Genomic DNA, 6,000 nt, shown 5'->3' on the forward strand with positions numbered 1-6,000 from the left:
CACAGTTTAGTCCACCAAAAAACTTGACTTTTGTTCAAGTTCCATACGTTCAACTTAGGTTAACTTTGTACAATATCGTCAGCGACAGCCCAAGTCCAAGTTGATTCTTGCGCAATTTCTAAAGTTTTGTAGGGCATCCAGACAAGCAAAAAGACCGAAAGGCGAGCTCGGAACAAGAGTTTGCACAATGTTTGATAAAAATACTATAACTTTTGATCCAAGAGAAGTTAAAGAACCCGTAATACCAATTCGAAGAACTACCTCAGAGTGCAAGGTTGTTTTTTTGTTTAATTATATGTTTCTATTTTTTGTGGCCCCAAGATCCTTCGTTGTCGTAGTTTTAGGCAAATTTTATATTTAAAGGCCTACTTTCTGCATTTATTTTAACCCATTAACGTTTTTGGTTATTGTCAGATTTCCTTGTCTACTTAGAGATAATTTTCAAGAATTCCTAGGATTTTGCTACTCTTTATTTTTGGTAATTATACAATTTCCATTTGGTGTTTTAGTTCCTTTTTATCAATACCCGTTAACACAAGATCTTCCCCGCATCAAGTTTGCGCCTTTCTGAAGGGTGCTTTACTTCGCAGAAAATATATGATTTGAAAAATATTTTCTTGAAAATGATTATTTGTATCGTTTGAAATAATAAGTCAATGAAAAGTTTTTCATTATCGACAACAATTTATGCATGAATATTTTGTAGACAATAAAAATATTTTTGATTCATTCATTTTTGTAAGCGATACAAGTGATCATTTTTAAGAAAATATTTTTCAAATTATTTATTTTCCGCAAAACAAACAGAACCTAAGTTGAATCTTTTTTACCTAAATAATAGTAGGAAAAAAGTCTTTAAATTTTATAACATTTGACTACAAAGAAAATTGTGAATTCAATCTGTTGCAATCTTAACCATTGTACACCTTGGTTGGAATCCTTTATGCAGTGTTAGACCCTCTATCCTTTTCTCGTGGCAATAAGAAGACCTAATCTTCACAGGACAGCATCAGCATACCCCGTCGTGGGCTAAACGGGGGAAAAGTTGTTGGGCCCAATCAGATGATTGACATCAACTCAGACAATCCAACAAACAGCGATCATTGTCCATCAATGGTCGATGAGGATTGTCAATCATTTTTTTATCGGTCGAAATTGTCAATCAATTGACAGGCTCATAAAGTGATTAGACAATTTTTCCATGTGAAAGGCTAAAGCTCGTGGCGCCGTGGAAAGAAATGGACATTGGGCCAAGTTCAAAGCAATGCACAAATTTTCAATGATTTAGTTTCGAAATGCTCTTTGACGATTGAAACTGAGTTATGATTGCGCCTAAAATAAAGGAGTGGATGGAAATTTTTCCATGAATGATAAAGAAGAGGAGCATAGACGACTAATTTTTCTATCTAAAGTTTGATCAAAGTTGAATGCGAATTGGGTTGTACTGGTCAAGAGATTTCCAATGACACCCAATTTGCCCAAATCAAGAAACCTGATCTCAAGATGTCGTAGCTTTCAGCGACGATTGTCGGATCATGGGGTGTCAGAAATATTGATATTTTGCCCTATCTCAAGATAGTATTTGGGATGCAAGGATTAATTCAGAAATTTTATTTATAGAGTGATACGAGACACTTTTATAACATATTTGAGTACGAACTATTCATGTAACTAACCCACTTGCGCATGGCCGAGTTGGTGAGCGCTTTCCTTCTCTCAGAGAGGTTCTGGGTTCGAATCCCCGTTCGGTTCCATAATTTAAGTGGGGGGACCTGGCGGTGGGTTGCTGGGCTAGTCTCCCCCGAGGTATAGGCGCCCCGATTACCTGTGCGAGCTCGTCCTCGGGAAATGGTGGCGGATCCTCGGTTACCAAAAAATAAAAACTATTCATGTAACTATCTTATAATTATTCGAAATAACTATGAGATTTGATCACGTAAATTAGTTTTTTTTACGTTCCCATGAAAAACAGAAATGGGAAGTGATGATGAGAAGACAAAGCAACTAAAAACATTCTCCTCAGCAAGCCGATCTTGATGGACGAACGGACAAAAGAAAACCACGGTTGGGCCAATTAATGTTGAGAAAATTTAGAAGCTAGGAGATTGGAGTAATTATTTTATGCACCTTAATCTCGATCATCAAATCGTGTGAGTCCTATATATAGTGGCCACGCTACTCAATGGTTGAGATGGAGCTTTTCCCCTTCACAATTATGTTTTTATTGCCAGTCCCATATGTGCGACATAAATGCCTCTGAAGAACTTTGAACAAAGGATAAGGTGTGAACAGACAGTTAGGTGCACATTTTGGGGTCAAAATTGGGGAATTCAATAAAGGAGAATAAGTTATACCAAAGTAATACAGCCAAACAGTGATCCGGTCGGGTTGATCGGGACCCGGGCTCTTATATTTCGAAAATTATCGACACACCCATTGAAATTATAGATGGGACACTGTTGTCATGGTTTTTCTTAATCTTGGCATCTAGGAACTTTATGAAAAACTTCCGAGCTGTTGTCCTAGCAGAGAGATACAATTCAAGGTTTTTAACGTCAAGACACTTTTGAGGAGAATCATAAAGAAATGGACGTGACTTTGATCCGTTATGACCGGGATTGATCCGTGAAGGATCGCAGAAGGGCCTGCCCTTGGTGAAAAGTGACCTTGATTTAGGGCTACAGGCAATGAACTTCCTGGAAAAGCAAAACAGACCCGACGTTTTTCCCTTTGCTTGTAATATACACCAGTCCACCCTCAAGTCTTTGTCTGACCCTTTTGTGAAGGCAAAGGCCTAAAAAACAATTGGGTGTTCCCACGCACACAGGCATAAAAGTTCACATTCTGAGTTTCAATTTGGAAGAAACAACGGAGAGAATTGATTGCAACCCACCCAGAAGACCGGCACAACGTGTTTTGCAATTCGGGCCAGTAAAATACCAGGAAACTCTGGTTGGTATCATCAAGAACGAGAATAAAGAGAGCACATTGAATTGTAGGACAGGGAAAAAGTACAGAATCTCTCAGCTTTGTTGGAATCCGTGTGAAGGAGGAACCACATTTTCTTCACAATTTCCATGACGAATCTGCTCAAATCTCTCTTTTAGCTCACTACATGTACTAAATTGATGGAGCTTTCGTCCAAGAATTGAGCCCACAGCCCTTTGAGCCAAAAATTCAAAACTTGGAGGGGCCCAAGAGAAAACCGCCCTAAAAGTTATGGCATTGAAAGATTGTCAGGAGCATTTCTCCTTCTCACTTGTGTATGGTTTTATAATATTTGATATATGCATGACTAAATTAATACATAGATAAAAACACAGCCACAACGAAAATTAAAACAATTATATCCTAAAACAATCACGACCTTTCGATGAAAATAGCAGGCAATCTAGCTAGTGGAATCGGAAAGAAACGTTGTAGGATGAGAATCGGAGTTTCTTTCCGGGAGATTGGAGTTATTATCGTATGCAGCTTAATCTCGATCATCAGATTACGCGGGTCCTATATGGTAGCCACGCTACTTAATGATTGAGATGGAGTTAGTTCACATGACTTGGGTCCATGTAAATTTTTTTCAGGAGACAGATGCATCATACGGACCACTAATTCCGTCCTATTTGTTGTTTCCTTGGCACAATTGATCATAAGATGATCAGTTCATCTTGGCTCCAAGATGGCACACAGAAGGACCCGTCAAATTCGGAGTGGATCACCATTGGATTTGGACTAGATCGGCTTAATTAGCTCATATTGACTTGTCTAGCTCATATCCTCCTATAGGGGGCTGCAAACGCCTGTCGCTTGATATACAAAGGTGGTGGGCTGCTTGGCTGCATTCCTTCTTTTTACATGTCACTACCCGCACACCATGCACCTCCCAATTGATACAGTATTTTTATCAAGCCCCTATCCCCACCTCTACCTTCTAAGTGTTTTATATCTAAGGGATCCCAAGGTCTGGATGAGGCCTCAAATGTAACCATTTAATGTCATGCTAAGGATGATAATTAACTCGTATTGACCTGTCTAGTTCAGACAATACAATGCAATTTATTCACGGTTGATCCAATTCAAGCCCAACCCAAATCTAGTCGAACAACTACATTTTGAGAGTACATTGTTTAAGTCACCTTGCCACCACCGCCACGTGGCTTCTATACCTATTGAATCCACCTTGATGTAGGCAAAAAAAAAATTAGCAAACAATAGATTTGAAATTTTTAAAAAGCTAAAAATTATAGATCTAAAGTAGCAAATTACTATTTTATGTGGCCAAAAAAATATCAAAACAAACTGTCAATGATCTTTACAGTTCGTCACTAAAGTTTGATTTCTTCCTATGCCCCACTTTCAATTACTGCAATTGATGCACCTGACCGGAATACGACCAATTTTTTGACGAATTGGTGATGGAGCGAACACATGGCCAGGTGGCATGTCATCAGCACGGTGGCACCATGTTAGCAATTCGTATGAAGAGTGGGTGTATTTCGGTCAAAGTGCGCGAATTGCAACAATGTTGACATTGCAATGGATTGAGTGAAAGTACCAAAGTTCAGCAACCTAATTGCAAATACCACCGAAATTCATTAACCATGGACAAAATTCACCCAGCCACTGCCTCGTCGTGTTCTTGTCCAAACCGATGTCCATACGTTGTCCCTACCACGAGTCGCTGCCTCCCTCCCCAATCGCTGGCGTGCTTCGAGTCCTTTGTCTATGGAGGAGGCCTTGGAGATTTTGGTCTCCTCTGCGGGAGGGAGGAGAAGGACTCGGAGATTTGGTCTCCTTCGGCAGCCGTTTCTTCCATTGACAATGGAGACAAGCAAAAATTTTCTCCTTTTTCCAATATGGATCTTGGTTCTTTCATCGTGGAGAAGATGAGATCCCGCCGCTACCTAATTTGAGGCACAAGTCACACTTGACAACCACCAGAGAGAAATATGGGGTTTTAGTGGGCATATTATTTTAATATGGAAAAGAATACGCAATATACATTTATTACGTGTCAATGTTTTAATAGAGTACTACTGCAAAGATGAGTAGATCTACCTACTCAAATCGGAGGCACAAGCTAGACTTGGCAACCACAAGGGAGAGAGACATGGGGTTCTAATGGCATATTTTAATATGGAAAGCAGTGTACATTTATTATATGTGATGTTTTAAGGTAAAATGACACTATAAGTGCCATAAATTGTGTACGAAGATCACTTTGGTGGCATAACTTTTTTTCAAATCACTTTGATGCCAACTTTTTTTAAAAACGATCACTTTAGTGCCAATGCTGACATGGCCGCCGGAAATCTGGCATGGCTCTTTTTTTATTAATTTCCGATGCTGATATGGCTCACCGGAAATCTGACGTGGCTCGCCGGAAATCTGATGTGGCTCTTTTTTTGGCCGGAATTTTGGCTGGAGTCACTAAAGTAATCTCTTTTCCTCCGATTTGGCACCAAAGTGATCCGAAAAAAAGTTATGGCACCAAAGTGATCTCCGTACATAACTTATGGCACTTATAGTGTCCTTTTGCCGATGTTTTAATGGAGTGCTTATGCAAATATGAGTAGATCTTAGACCTACCAAAATCCGAGGGACAAGCTAGACTCAGCAACCACTAGGGAGAGAGAGATGGGGTTTTAGTGAGCATATTTGGAAAAGAATACGCACTGTACCTTTATTACAAGTCGATGTTTTAATGGAGTGTTTATACAAATATGAGTAGATGCAGACTTGCTCAAATCCGAGGCACAAGCCAGACTCGGCAATCACAAGAGAGAGAGACACGGGGTTTTAGTGGGCATATTTTCTAATATGGAAAAGAATACGCAGTGTACACTTATTACGTGTTGATGTTTTAATGGAGTGCTTATGCAAATACGAATAGATCTAGACATGCTCTAATCCGAGGCATAAGCTAGACTCGGCAACCACTAGGGATAGAGACATCTATTGAAGAGAAAGATAGACTGGTATGGACAGCAGCCAAATCAGGAA

The sequence above is a fragment of the Syzygium oleosum genome, unplaced genomic scaffold (genome assembly GCF_021117445.2).
Source record: "Syzygium oleosum isolate NSW1041296 unplaced genomic scaffold, Sole_v2.1 Sole_v2.19, whole genome shotgun sequence".
NCBI classification, from domain to species: Eukaryota; Viridiplantae; Streptophyta; class Magnoliopsida; order Myrtales; family Myrtaceae; genus Syzygium; species Syzygium oleosum.